This window comes from Trematomus bernacchii, unplaced genomic scaffold, assembly GCF_902827165.1.
Source record: "Trematomus bernacchii unplaced genomic scaffold, fTreBer1.1, whole genome shotgun sequence".
Taxonomy (NCBI): Eukaryota; Metazoa; Chordata; class Actinopteri; order Perciformes; family Nototheniidae; genus Trematomus; species Trematomus bernacchii.
In genome coordinates, this window is record NW_022987581.1 from 2,497,110 (window position 1) to 2,512,709 (window position 15,600).

Below are 15,600 nucleotides of genomic sequence, written 5' to 3' on the forward strand. Positions count from 1 at the left end.
GTTGGATGACCAGCCGTTATCTGTTACCTTTTTTTTCCTCTTAATGCATTGCATAAAGATCGGATCGGGAAAAATCGGTATCGGCAGATTGTCAAAATCAAATGATCGGAATCGGATCGGGAGCAAAAAAAGGTGATCGGGACATCCCTAATAACTACTTTATTGACTATTTGGCGTTTAATCACTTAACTTTTACAACAACCACCTTGCTCTTGCTCTAGAACTGATCAGTAAAAGATTTATTTTTATTAAAACTATTTCATAAGTCAAAGTAATTCAAATCATCGACTAACTTAAGATGTCCCGAGGTAAGGGTGGGTATGGGATAGCAACTATAACTATACGCTTGTATCTTCTTCTGGTGTCCCACAAGGGTCTATTCTCAGCCCACTCTTGTTTCACTTGTACCGAGATTTTCCAGCGGTTTTCTCTGACGTTAATGTCCAAAACATGCCTATGGACATGGCAAAGACAAAGGTGAAGCTGCATCAAATCTGTGTGATGTAATAGTACCAGGTTTGTGTTAAAGAACAGACTGCCTGTTCTATCTCACACAGGCTCCGCCCTCTACTGGACTCTATGGGTACTACTCTCATCAATGATACGTGAGCGTTCATACACTGAAGTTGTATAAACGTAGCCGGCCAATCAGGGCGAGCCTACCTGAATGCGCGCGCAGGCACACAGTATACAAGGCAGCTACACCTGCTGACTGTCATCCTTTTCTCTTCAGCGAGTGGGACAACACCTGACAGAGAAAAGTAAAAAAGTCTGGTGTGTACGGCCAAGGTCTCCGAGGTCTGTTTGTATTTTCTCAGTTATCTGATCTGCCCATTTCTGACCCCGGGGTTTGGACCCCTATTTGCTTGCCTGATTGGCGGATATCCTGACACTGCTTGTACCTGACTTAAGTAATCTGAACTTCCTGAACATTCTGTCTGTATCTTCATTCTGCTTATGTTTTCAAGTTTTTACCCTCTTCAGATATAAATACTGGTTTTAGGGCAGGCACCTTTGCCTTTAACGGCGAACAGGAAAAAACACTCCACAACAGAAACTGTTTAATGTTCATGCCTTATGTTGGAACATTTTAATAAATAAAGGACAATAAGGGTAGAGCACCGATAAAGTGGGATTTAAGACACAACAACAGTCTCTGAATTGCACACACATACAGTACACTGCACCAAGCCATAGCCATATAAGGAGACCTCTATCATAATGAGCATTAGAAAAACGGGATATTCTGTGAGGAAAATACGAAATATTGCTTTGAAAAAATACAAAAGAAGTGCAGGAAAACTCACTCAACTTAACAACCTGATAATAGCTCGGCCTGACAGGAATGAGAAAAGGTGTCATTTTGTTCCATTTTTGTCTTTTTAGGTCAATCATGTTGCTGCATTCTTTACTAAATTCCCCTTAAGGAAATAGATCTTGAAGCTTAATGGTATGAAACAGGTAGGTACTGTAAGTAAAAACTATAACGTATTCCCATAGCACAATTGCTTTCCAATATCACAATAAAACATCTTCATAATAAAGAGTTAAATAAGAAAAGTTGCTAAGAATACAGAAGTGATGCCTTTCTCTTTGGCTCTATTTTTCCTTTTTAGTGTCTAAAGCTCTTTTCATTAGTCAATGTTAATGTTGGTGGTTTGGAATTTAAAAAATATATTTTCAACTTCTGTTGATTATTCAAATAAATGTATACATTGTTTTATGCATGAATAACAATTTTGCAGAAGATAAAATAATTGTTATTGTGATTGTAGTAATGTGTTTTTATTAAATGTACAGCACTTTGGCTCGATCAAAATTGCTTTTAAATGTGCTATATAAATAAAACTTGATTTGAAAAGAGCCATCAAGTTTTAAAAATACAGATGTTAATACTATGAAAATGGCACCTTTTTTGTATATGCAAATGATAAAGATTAAATATTAATATGGTTATATAAAACTAATCTGGATCCCTAAGGATGGATACATGTGATATATATTGACAGACTTAATGTGAAGGAATAATTGTATCTGATTAGTATTGTCTTTTCAGTCATTAAGAGTACATCATGTCACAGAAAACACTCAGCAAATACAGTGCAGCCTGAGCAAACACAGATGCAGATCAGCCAAACCAAACAGAACTCAGGGCACGTGATTTCACCACAACCGAAATCCTTTCACACTAACACACACATTTACAAAGCTATGAAATTCAAGCTCAGATCAGTCCTGTGAAACACTAAAAAAACGTATTCAATAAAGTCCCAACAAATATGCATTTTCAAAGTGATGGTTAGCTTCTTACCATGATCTTTCTCTTCTTGCTGTTTATCCACTTTAATGTTTTGGACTCACTGGTGTTCACAGGAGCCTGCAGAGTGTGAAGACTGTCTACCAGCAAGTGGAGCGATGATAAACACGCTGCACAAATAACTTCCTGTAATATAGTAAGGGACTGCTGGTTGGTTTAATTATTCCCACAGCTTCCTGTCTGATGTTATCAGCCATTGTGCCATTGTGCCTTTGTGCCTGTGCATCATGTGGAACAAAGCATATATTTTAACACAGAGAACAATAGGTAGATTTATCATAATCAAATAGAAAGGTACTTTGTAATGTTTGCTTTGGGGGGCATTCTCTGGAGGTGGCCTTAGCAGCAATACAGGTAAAAGATTAGACAATACCCAAAACATCAGAAGTGACTCAGTGCTCAGCACAGTAACACCTATTTAACCCTTATGTTGTGTTCGGGTCTCCCGTGACCCGTTTCAAGTTAAAATTATATAATAACTACACTCTAGTTTTTATCGGAACGAGGCTTCATGATATCCTCCACAACAGCTATAAACACTACAAAACAGATTTTGACAAAGTCTGAAGGTCTCTGAAAAAAAAAGTATATAATTTGGTGTTCGGGTTTGGGGAGACCCAGCAGAATTGTTTTGGGTGACTCAGGGTCAAATTTGGCCCAATCAAGATTCATCTTTGACTTTAGACACCCCTCCCCCACCCCCTTCATCAACTGTAACAATCATTTTTCGCAACATGCACCTGGTCTTGGGGGAAAATGTGTCCGTCAAAGCTCATTGCTGTATCCTCAGAAGCTGCACTTTAAAGCACACTTGTCATTTAGTCTACAACCCAGTTGCTCTGACCTGTAGAAATAACCTAAATGCTACAGTAAGTAAGTGCACAAAAACAACGTTAGTTTTCCTCAAACCCATCCAAGTACCTAACGTAATATAAAACATGTTTATTTAAGTCAAGTTTTTGAAAGCACAAACGTATTTTGTCATTTATTTGAGACCGTCTGCATGGTGTATGTTGAACCCCTAGAACTATGTCATTGCAGTGAGCTAGCCTTAATTAATTTGTTTGGTTTATTGTCTCCTTCAAATCACCAGCATTGATACAATAATGCTAATACCTATTAAACTTATGATGGATGCCATTGAAATTATTTGAATTCTACAAATGATAATAAGCATTAAACCTATGTATGGGTCCTTGGCCCTAAACAGTTCAAAAATGAAAAGTTCAAAACATCACATGCTAATTTGACATCATGATTTTACCACTGTTCATTGGAGACAATTGGGAACTGACAGAAGGACAAGAACACAAGTTGCACAACTTTGTACACAATTATCATCATTGAATTCTGATTTTTTTTTTTTTTTTTACTGTAAGCCAACATAGTTTAAAAGGTATGTCAGATGTTTAAGAAGAAACTGTTCATACGATAATAGAATATACAATAAAAATGATGGGTATAACTTTGCAGTAATATTTCTTTATTATTCTTAGGGTTAGGGTTAGTCCTAAGTCTGAAAGTTCCTTCTTCCTAATAGTGATTCTTTTTAAAGACAGTTTGTTTGATGCAAGCAGCATTTGACAGAATTTGGAAGAAATAGTTGAGCATCTTCAATCTCTTGTGAAAGATAGAAAATGGTTTCCTGTTCTGTAGTTGTTTTTGCAAATCCCTCCATCTGCCTGGTGACTGTAAACATACCCTTAGGCAAGTCACGCAACCCCTACCTGATCTAATGATGTGTTTGGTCAATGTCAGCAACAATCTCTTTAGCTACGATGGTGCCAGTGGTAATGACACATGAAAAAGGGACCGCATCAAAGCTGGAGGACTTGCTCTGCAGGTTTCACAGGTCTTCCTGTAAGAACCTGAGACTTTACGGGAAACAAATATTCTTCTCATGTCAGATCAAATCAGTGCTAGATCGTCAGCGTAAAGATGCAGTCGTAACACTTTACATGGGTTTAGTTGAGTCCAATTGAAGGCCAAGTATGCTCCAAGTATGTAGAACATGGGTGTGGTCCAAGCGAGTAGGGAAGAGTATCAAGCTTAAAAGTACAGAACGTCATTTGGGTGTTTGTTCATTCAGCCTATTTACCTATAGCCAAATATCTACGAGTTGGACTTCTATGGTAAATGGATTTGCTTATAACAAGTGTGAACAACATTGTTAAGAGACACCAGTACCTTCAAACAATGAACAGGTATTGGTCTATTGTCTGAGTGTTGTTAAGGTTCAATTCAATTAAATTAAAATGTATTTATAAAGCCCAGTATCACAAAACACATTTGTCTCAGAGGGTTTCACAAATCAACAAACATGAATGGTAATGTAAAAACAACAAACATATCTGAGAATATAGTAAAATTACAAGATAAATGTGAACATAACAAATGAATGGGTACAAAACACAATGAGACAAATACAGTTAGAATACATAATTACAATTCCATCAAATGAAGGGTCCATGAGGATGTTTAAAAGGGAGTTTAAAACCAGTCCTAACTGTACGCTGTACTAAAGAGGAAAGTCTTCAGCCTACTCTTAAATGTGTGGACACTGTCTGCCTCCCTCATCAGCACTGGAAGTTGGCTCCAGAGGAACGGAGCTTGGTAGTTGAAAGCTCGAGCACCTGATCTTATTTTGTGGACTCTGGGAACCACCAACAGACCTGCACTCTGGGATCTTAGTGCCCTAGAGGGGCAATAGGGGATTAAAAGATCCTGTAGGTAGGATGGTGCCTGACCATTGAGCGCTTTGTATGTAAGTACAATTATTTTAAAATCAATCCACGGTTGGTGCTTACAGCTTATTGAGAATCTGATCTGAGTTTGTGCGTATTAGACTATTATTTGGAAAAGGGAGTGGTTGTGAGTGACTCATGCTAAATCAATTGTAATAAAGCATCCAACTACACAAGTAACATCCTCATACCTTACCAGGTTCAAATAAAATGTGCCAGTGACTGCCAAACACAAGATATAATCTGCAACAGTCACGCAAGGGCTGTCCACTTTTAAACTTGTTCTGCTAAACAATTGGTCATAAATATTATTTAGGACAAAGGATTACTCAGTTAGGTTTTGGATCGCTTAAGGTTTGGGTTAAAATAAATGTGTTTTTGTTGCAAAGGTAACAGCAAAAGTAAGGGTACTACGTTACATACGTGACTTGGTTACATAAGTGACTTGGTTACATAACTGACATGACTGGCAAGGGACACAATCAGTGGCCCAACTTTGTTGCTTTATACTACATCACCTGAGTTGTATAGGTTGTATTTACTTAAAATTATTTGTATTTATTTTTAACTTTATATTTTCATGTATGGTTAGTTTTTGATATGTTTGTATGCACCTTTTACTACTTAGATTCTTTTTATAAACATCTAAGAGCCATAGTGTTTTGTACACTGATTTATTGCAAACCAGTACTAATGTACAAACAAACATTAAATGTCATTAAACACTTTAAGATCGACTATCTGGCTGTTAGAGGGTTATGTTAAATCATCTTCACACCCTGTTCTGTAGATCAGAGACGTCTTGAAGACTCCAGCTATCAACAGGTCCTTGGCCTAATGTGGTTTACTCACTCACCCACACATACAAGAAGCTCATTCATAAACACATCAGTTCATGTAACTGAAGCCACTCTGGCCTTCTATGCTACCCATTGTAAGTAGTTAAATAAGAAAGTGAGGGCTTAACAACAAGGAGAAGAATGAGTTTCTGGGAGGACTGGTAAACTATATGAACAACCAATCAAATATCAGAAATTCCTGAAAGTTGTACATCTGTGAGTTGTACACAAGTCAAGGAATGAAGAAAAGGTACATAAAACAAAGATGTAACTTGCTTGGTGGAAATTCCCTTTAGCTTCTAAAGTTTCAAAGAACTGGTAGTTTTCATGCTGGCTTCCTGCTTACCTTGCAAGACGAGTCAAAATATTGAAAATGTGATAAGATTAACCCCCTACAGTGACACAATGAGAGACGGAAACAGTTCTACAGGATGGAGGAAATTACAAAGGATTTGTCTGTGTGGAAAAGTCACCTTTAAGTCTGTATGTTGCTGAATAGAAAAATATGAAAAAGTTTATTTTTTATTTTTTATAATATTTTCTTGGTATTTTAAGATGGAAATATTATGCTCATGTTCAGGCTCATATTATATGTAGTGTCTCTACTGGGACATGTCTCCATGCTTTAATGTTCAAAAAGCTCTTTATTTTTCTCATACTGCCTGTGCTGCAGCACCTCTTTTCACCCTCTGTCTGAAACCATTACATTACATTGCATTTAGCTGACGCTTTTATCCAAAGCGACTTACGTGCATTCGACCAAGAAGATACAAACGTGAAGAAAACAGAATCATATAAGTACATCAGGTTTCATAGAGCCAAAACATTTCAAGTGCTACTCAACTAGCTTTAGATAAGCCAGTCCTTTATTAGAATATAAGTGCTTTGTTAGTAATTGTATTGCTCGAAGTGGAGTCGAAAGAGATGAGTTTTCAGTCTGCGCCGGAATGTGTGTAGGCTTTCTGCTGTCCTGATGTTAATGGGGAGCTCATTCCACCATTTTGGAGCCAGGATAGCAAACCCACGTGTTTTTGCTGATGGGAACTTGGGTCCCCCTCGCAGTGCGGGTGCAGCGAGCCGTTTGGCTGATGCAGAGCGGAGTGCACGTGCTGGGGTGTATGGTTTAACCATGTCCTGGATGTAGGAAGGGCCAGATCCATTCACAGCATGGTACGCAAGTACCAGTGTCTTGAAGTGGATTCTAACAGTTACTGGAAGCCAGTGAAGGGAGCGGAGGAGCGGTGTGGTGTGGGAAAATGTTGGAAGGTTGAGGAGGGAGTTGCAGTAGTCTAGGCGTGAGATGACGAGAGCCTGGTCCAGAACCTGTGTCGCTTTCTGGGTCAGGAGGGGACGTATCCTCCTGATGTTGTAAAGCGTGTATCTGCAGCAGCGGGTTGTAGCAGCGATGTTTGTGAAGGACAGTTTGTTATCTAGGGTCACACCCAGATTCCTTGCAGTCTGAGTCGGGGAAACAACAGAGGGGCCGATGTTGATTGTTAGGTCAAGAGTGGGACAATCTTTTCCAGGAAGAAAAAGCAGTTCAGTCTTATCAAGGTTGAGCTTGAGGTGGTGAGCAGACATCCACTGAGAGATGTCCGCTAGACAAGCAGAGATGCGTGCAACAACCTGGGTCTCTGAGCGGGGAAAAGACAGAATTAATTGGGTGTCGTCAGCGTAGCAGTGGTATGAAAAACCATGCGGGCTAATGACCGATCCGAGCGAGTTTGTGTACAGAGAGAAGAGGAGGGGACCAAGGACAGAGCCCTGAAGGACCCCTGTAGTTAATTGACAAGGGTCGGACTCGGACCCTCTCCAAGTTACCCTGTAGGTGGGGTCTTTGAGGTATGAGGTGAGGAGGGTAAGTGCAGAGCCTGAAACTCCAAGTTCTTGGAGAGTGCGAAGGAGGATCTGATGATTCACCGTGTCGAATGCAGCAGACAGGTCCAACAGGATGATGACAGAGGAGAGGGAGGCTGCTTTAGCTGTGTGCAGTTCCTCAGAGACAGCAAGGAGAGCAGTTTCTGTGGAGTGACCTGCCTTGAAACCAAACTGGTGCGGATCAAGAAGGTTGTTCTGATGGAGATAACAGGAGAGTTGTTTAAAGACAGCGCGTTCAAGTGTTTTAGACAGGAACGGGAGGAGAGAGACAGGCCTGTAGTTTATAACATCAGACGGGTTGAGAGTGGGTTTCTTTAGGAGAGGGTTTGCTCTTGCCTCCTTGAGACTGTTTGGAAAGTGACCAGAAGTTAGAGAAGTGTTGATGAAATGGGTGAGAAACGGTAGAATATCAGGAGCGATAGTCTGAAGGAGGTTTGAGGGGATAGGGTCCAGAGGACAGGTGGTAGGACGGGCAGAGGTAATGAGGTTAAGAACCTCACTTGGAGAGAGAGGGGAAAAGGAGATTAGTGTGTGGGTGAAGGGAGGGTCTGGTGACCCAGTGGTGAGTAAAGGTGAGTCGGAAAAAGAAGAGCGAATATCATCAACCTTTTTTTCAAAGTAGTTAACAAAGTCGCTTGGCAGAAGGGAGGAGGGGGAAGGTGCTTTGGGGGGTTCGAGGAGGGTGGAGAAGATAGAACATATTTGTTTGGGATTGGAATAGGAAGAATGGATCTTATCTTGAAAGAAAGTGCTTTTTGCCTGAGAGATCGAAGCAGAGAAAGAGGAGAGGAGAGCCTGATAGGTTAGGAGGTTATCAGAGCAACGGAGCTCACCTCACAACAACAACGGGCCGGGGACTGCGTCGGGTCGATGATCGTGTTGCTTTTAATCATACGAAGCCAGATTAAATTAAATAACGACTTCTCCAACCTTATACTTTTCTCCAGAGTGCCGTGGTTCATTGTTTATTAATGTGTTTCAGCGGCATTTACCGACCGCTGCAGTGCTGGCTGCTCTTCAACGGGAGTGTATTCTCCCGTTAGCTCCGGGTTAGCTCACACGGCTCTAAAGTATTCACTGTCTGACTGTCACACAAGCAGCTGATACATATCCCCAGTTCCCCTTAAGTGAATGTGTGTCAGTCTGAATTGACGCTGTTTGGCATCACAACGCTGTTATGAAAGTTTCTCTGGTATAACATGGGTGATGTTAGCATAGCAACCGAAGCTAAACTGACTACTTGCTAAGCCGTTTTCTACAGGCACTTTTTACCGGCGTATTTTTCATTATGATTCTACTTGTGATAGTCGGACATGACAACCTGTGCAGCCCATGTATTGATTCCATCCGATAGCTGCTATAATAACAAACAAAACGTCTGCCTGCTCTCCACAATGATCAATAACAGCGAACGGATGGTCAAAGTAAGGTACAAATAAACAGAATCACACGAAGCCTGGTTAGTGTTGCCTGACTTTATAAAGTGTGTTTTCTTTAACAAGTGTGTGGTTGCGTTCTAGTCACTTTGCTCAGCACTACTGCTTGTTACAACTTTGATTTGCCGTACTCGCCTTTAACTGTTAGCTCAGGTTAATCTCGCCCCCCTCCGACGTAAGCGTGACGTATGCGGTTCTTGCTTCTAGACGGACAACTTTTTGGTGCTCGAAACGAACCGGATTCCGGAGCTTAGAGGCTGCTCCGCTGCGGTGTGAACAGGAAAACCCGGTGCTTTTCAAGCTCCAGCTCCGAACCGGCCCTGAAACACCGTTGGTGTGAATGGGGTAAGAGATTCGCAAATCCTGACTCACTGTGCAAAACATAGCAGACTCGTGCGGACTCAGAGCCGTAACCGTATAGCAGCAGATCCAGAGATCCAGCAGACTCGTCCTCATGCACAAGTCAACAGCAGACTCAGATTCGCCAAATCGCAAAATAACCCTTTTTTTTGTGATCAACATTTTTTATTAAAGCAAAAGACACTGTGTAGCGGAGGTTAATGTAGTATTAGTTTAATATGCTCGTGAAATACAACAACTTTTCGGTTTCACCGGTAGGATTTCTACTGTCTTGGTGATGCTGACTCATATGACTCAAAGGACTCGTATGATCCGGATCTCTTCAATAACTGACTCAGAAGACTCCGAGTCCGTAAAAGGATCCGGATTTGCCATCTCTATCAGAAATATTGCTTTGGTTCAATAGAAGCAGGCAGAGTCAGTAAATACTGCACACTTCCTGTTCAGTTCATTTTTAGTTTTGAACCCTTTTTCCAACAACTTTTCAAAGACAAAGCCATATATCATAATATTAGATTAGGTTTTGGGTTAATAGTACTCCAATATTGCAATATTTGCTTGTTTATTATGTTTAATCCAGTATTTTTGATATATGGCTTTGGTTCTGGAGCCCTCTCATCTAACACTGCCCCCTGCTGGCTGGCGCAGTGCTTACAAGCTATTATGCTAAAACCAAACAATGATCTGTTCCAAGTACAGGCAACTGGAGCGGGTGGAAAAAAGAAATGAAGGGCTGAGAAAAGCTCAGGCACACAACTTACAGGTCAATTCATACCTGGCCAAAATATATATGAATGTGGTTTCAGAGAAACTCTAAGAATAATACCAGTGTCATTTAGAGTTATAGCTTATGTAGTTTCTCTTGTTGTCAATTAGTAAGCAATAACCACCATGTTAAATGAACACTGACATCTTGTTAAAGGCAAAGGGAAAGCCTGGCAGATTGGTAGAACCTACGCAAAACTGTGGAATTACCCTTTAAAAGTGAAAGCGTTGGCTAGTTATGAAAAAAAAGTGCTTTATATGTTTTTTCTTCAAACCAGCTTGGAGACTCTTTGGCCTCATTTCTAAGGTCACAAGTAACACTCAAAGGCCACCTTTAACAAGGCTAAACATACTTTAGAAAAATGAAAAAGTGCTCCCTGGTGTGACACTAGAAGAACATTGAGCGTTGACCCTGTATCATAGTAGACACACAAGACCACTGAAGCACATTGGAGGGTAAGAGCATTAAACTATCAGTGAAGTTTGGAAAGAGTCTTTTGAGGGAGTAGATTACAACTACACCTAGCTCAAATCTTGTGACAGTGTGACATAACACATCGTACTCAGATACTGCAATACAATACTGAGATCATATATCATCCCATGCTTAATCTGAACAATGCCAGATCTGAGTCATCATTTCCATGCCAATTCTCTGTCAATCTGTGTGGTTCCTTCCTCCTTTACAACAGGTCAGGGAGGTGGCTGTAGACCGAGTCCAGAAGCGTCTGGCTGGCCTCTTGACCCTTGACCCCTGCGATCTCAAACAGCTGGTCCAGCTTGTCCTCGGCGGCTGGGATCTCCTCGATTTACATTACATTACATTACATGTTACTTGTCAGACGCTTTTATCCAAAGCGACTTACATACTCAATACTGTGGGCAATCCCCACAGGAGCAATTTGGGGTGAAGTGTCTCAGGGACACAACGACATGCTGACTGCAGTGGGGTTTGAACCTGTGCTCCCTTGATCCGAACACCAACGCTCTATCCACTGCACCACACGCCTCGATGACGTGCAGCTCTTCTGGGTTCAGGATGTGCAGCATGTCGTCGAAGATGGGCTGCAGGTCGCAGGGGTCGAGACGCAACTGCCGCAGAACTGTGTCTTTCTTTTCTGGAGGCGAAATGGAGAAGGGAAGCAATTACTATTACAGCTTCTCCAATCAATATTTATATATTAGCAACAGATATGTGAAAGGGGGTTGCTTGTGGCATGGAACCATAGACTGCATTAAGATGGACGACATGACAGCTCCTAGTGAACCCGCAGCATCTAAATCACTCCCTGGTGACTGGCGGCATTATATATATTATAAACGTCCATGTTAGCAGATGGGACATGGGCACAATAAAAACATCAAAGTACACATTGAATACATTTTTCTCATGGTTGTCATTTGAGGTAGTTCTTATCACGCAGATTTTTGTTTAAGTGTATACTTTTTGGAAGAGTTAAGTTTTAATTGGTTGTTTCATATTATATAAATGTTTTTTGATGACAGCTGCTGTAAGTTAGTCAAGGAGTACGAATGTTGAGAGGATATGTAACTCAAACATTCTATAACCATAATTGTACAAGATTTGTACACAAAGATCTTTAGAGTAACCTCTTTTAAACATAGTCCCTGACCAATCACTAACTAGCTTAGCAACATCTCCCGTGACAGTGAGGTGTCAGAGGACAAAAACAAGCCATCTGAAATATAAACCCTGTATATGAGATCTTCCCAATTACAATACAATTACATCTTAGTTCTGCAATCATCAGTCCCAATCACCATCATAGTAAACATTTTAAACATGTTACCTAGATAGAAAAGTATTACATTTTATTTTTCATTCATTAAAATACAGCTATTGCTATTACAAAATTAGATTAGAATTTCAAACATTAACGCACAGAGTGACCACATGAGGGCAGTCAGCATCCAAAGATCCAGGAGCATGTTTTGCAAAATGTGCTGGTGGTGTAAATAATGTGAAATGCTGAAAAGTATTCACACAGGCCTCTGACAACCAACCCGAGTCTCGTCCCTGAGAACAATAATCTGTCTCGGCTACCAAAAGTGCCTTGTCAGGGTCAAATGTGCGACAAGTGTTTGTTTTTCTTTGCATTGTGAGAGTCTGACTCACATAACACCCGGCTGATTTTTCCTGTCATCTTTTACGTTCCTTCAACTTTAAAGCAGACTGGGTTCGCCTGGTCTGTAAAAATGTTTAAGGTTTGTTGATTGATCAGTTGCATTGTTCTGCCAGTTGAGGGCACCAATATACAACGCTTCATTGTTGACCAATATTGGACGACTCCCTTCAGAATGGCTACATCAATTAAAACCAAAGTCTTAAACTCTAGGAATTATTATCAATTAATTATCTTTAGTGAATCAGAGATTCAGCCGCCAATGCTAAGTTACCACCAAAGCAACTGCACCTATACTCTAGGCCCTAGAGTCTAGGGTATTTTCAAAAAGAGTGTGTTCTGAGGGCCCCAGAACCTAATGTTGGCCAGGAGCCTCTTAGCAGAGTCTGCTCTTGCATGATGCCTTGATATGTAAAAGTGAAAGACGCTCCATTCCTTTTTCATTGATGATCATTTGGACTAAAGTCGGAGGGCTCCCCATGGACAGGCCTAAGACCCACATACACAGGTATGTTTAAAAACTGCATTTTACATCCTTACTTTTCAAAAGATCCCATCCCATCCAAAATGTCTCCATGGCTCTCTGAGGCGTACACTATAGCGTGACACAGCAGGAAGTTTATAGGGGAAGTCGGAAAACGTTTTTGACCGCACACATCCGTACGCCTGTTGGTTTTGTTTGTTTATTTTATTTAAATGCCATGCATATGTTGCAAGTCGGTAGTGGGCCGCCAACTTGAACTTTCGAATAAAGCACTTGAATGGAACGATGAAAGGTATCTGGATTTCTTTAAGTTTCCGCGAGTCAATACTCGAATTTATGGCGTTATTTTTTATCCTCTATCCTGAGCATGCAATGAAATATTTTGAGCATAGAAAATGTTATTCAGTGCGCAATTTAACATTTTTGAGTACAGAAAAATATATTTTGCAAGCACAATGACTCTAAGCCATCTCACAATTTCCTGCTCCGTGCACAAGAAGACTGCTGCACGCGCTCTCCCTCCCTCTCTCTCTCTCCCTCTCTCTCCCTCGCTCAACCTCTCCACCCTGTGCACGCTCAAGTTGGCACAGCGTTACAAATGGGCCACAAAACCAACCAATCGGAGAACTCAAGGAGGTCCATTCTGATTGGCTGTTTCGTCTCCAATCATATCTTCTATCTGAGATACGGAAAGAGAGGGATTTTAGGTTGCCATCGAGTTTGGCCAGACTAATACATTTCTAATGTTAAATAAATGAAAACCATTCACAGTTAAGAATGAGATATTCATTATTAATGCCATAAATGATTGCATACATTTACAGTTTCTTATTTATCCAGTATGATAGATTATGAGCTACGTACAGCAACCCAAGTAGGACATTTGACACGTTTCGCAAAGAAGTAAAAAAAAAAACGACCACATTAATCTGAACGAGAGATATGAGTTATTGTTATTACAACGTAATTCCACGATTATTTGAGAAGTAATGTTTTTAGTGGGTTAAGATCATTCTTAGAATAAGTGAGAAATGGATTTAACTTCTGTTTGACAGCTACTGTATCACACTGGAGAAATAAGAAACTGTAAATATACAATCATTTATGGCATTCATATTAAATATCTAATTCTTAACTGTGAATGGTTTTCATTTATTTACCAGACCTCGTGTGAAAAGACATTCACACACACTGGATCACCGGGGATTTCGTCTACACACACACACACATATCTGCTGAATCCACAACTTCATTCATGTGTATTATCCATAGACTGTATATATAAAGGTATTATCACATCCATGCACACACACACAAACACACTAAAGTATAAGTAGTGATACCACAGTGTAGAAAAACTTTGTTACAAGTAAAAGTATTGCATTTAAATCCAAGGTAAGTATAGAAGTCTTAGCATCAATATAGATAAGATATATATACGTTTTCATTTGTATATGATTTCTTACTTTATTAGTTGAATGCTCGATTCTGAGGTTATTCATTTTCCAATTTATTCCAAAAATAATTTGGTGGTTGTTTGTTTGTTCTACGCTACAAACTAAGTCATTATTTCTATAAATGTTGTCACTATAATGTCATTTTTATTTGTATATAATATCTTATTTTATTAGTTGAATACTAAATTCTGATTGGTCAATTTGGACATTCCAGAGGTTGTTAATTTTCCAAAATATTCCCAAAAATGTTGGAAAACAATGAAATGCAGATAAATATTTTAAATATATTTGTTTGTTTTACAGATAGTTTGTGTAAATTCATATTTTTCAACTGGTTGTTTGTTCTACGCTACAAACTAAGTCATTGTTTCTATAAAGCTGGTCACTATAATGTCTTACAGGATCTTTTTTTCATTGCAAAGTTAATATTTATTATTTTATTGGTTGTGTAAATGTGTTTCCATAGCGACCTGGCGCTTTAATTATAATATCTGCAGAAAGTTGGGGCCATGCACACATCGCTTCTTTTGCTAATGACTTAAAACAGCAACATAATGAAAGCACGCATCCAGTGAAATATAAACACTAAATGACTTCTAATTATATCTCACTTGATTTCTGCGTCGCTCCCTCCACCTGCGTCTTCTCCAAAGAGCCGTACTGCTTTGAGGATCTTCTCTCCTTTTCCATATTGTTAAAAAAAAAATGCTGCTCTTTCAGGACTCTGCGACACAAAGATCTGCAGCCTGAACAATATGTAGATACCGACCAAGTGCTCTGTGTGAGGGTATATAACGGGAGGAGCTGCAAACATCTGCTCACACACTCCTTCCCATACACTGGATAAATTAAGCTCCTTCCTATAACACAGGTTGATGCTCTGCAGGGCGCCACCTGCTGGAAGAACCGCAGCATGAAGAAGTTACATTTTCCTCGAAAAAGTAAGAATTCTGAGAAAAGTCAACATTTCGGAAAAAAGTCAACTTTCCTTGAAACTGTCAAAATTCTGAAAAACATTATTCAGATTAATTCAACATTTCTGGAAAAAAGACAAAATTCTGAAAAAGTCAAAATTGAAATTGAAGTGAAAATATTGGAAGAAAGCCGGACACCTATACAGATAAAATCTCTCAAACAGAAGCAAAACAGAAAGAATAGCACTACAGTAGAAAGGAA

At 39.8% G+C, this 15,600-nt stretch overlaps 1 protein-coding gene across 1 annotated transcript in view; it reads right to left on the bottom strand.

The window, feature by feature from the left end:
- Positions 1-2,419, bottom strand: part of LOC117479956 (adhesion G protein-coupled receptor F5-like) — a 28,063-nt gene extending 25,644 nt beyond the window's left edge. The window contains exon 1 of the mRNA XM_034127059.1: positions 2,312-2,419. The gene's annotated coding sequence lies outside the window, so the exon portion shown is untranslated. The remainder of the gene's footprint in view (positions 1-2,311) is intronic.
- Between the last annotated feature and the right edge of the window lie 13,181 nt (positions 2,420-15,600).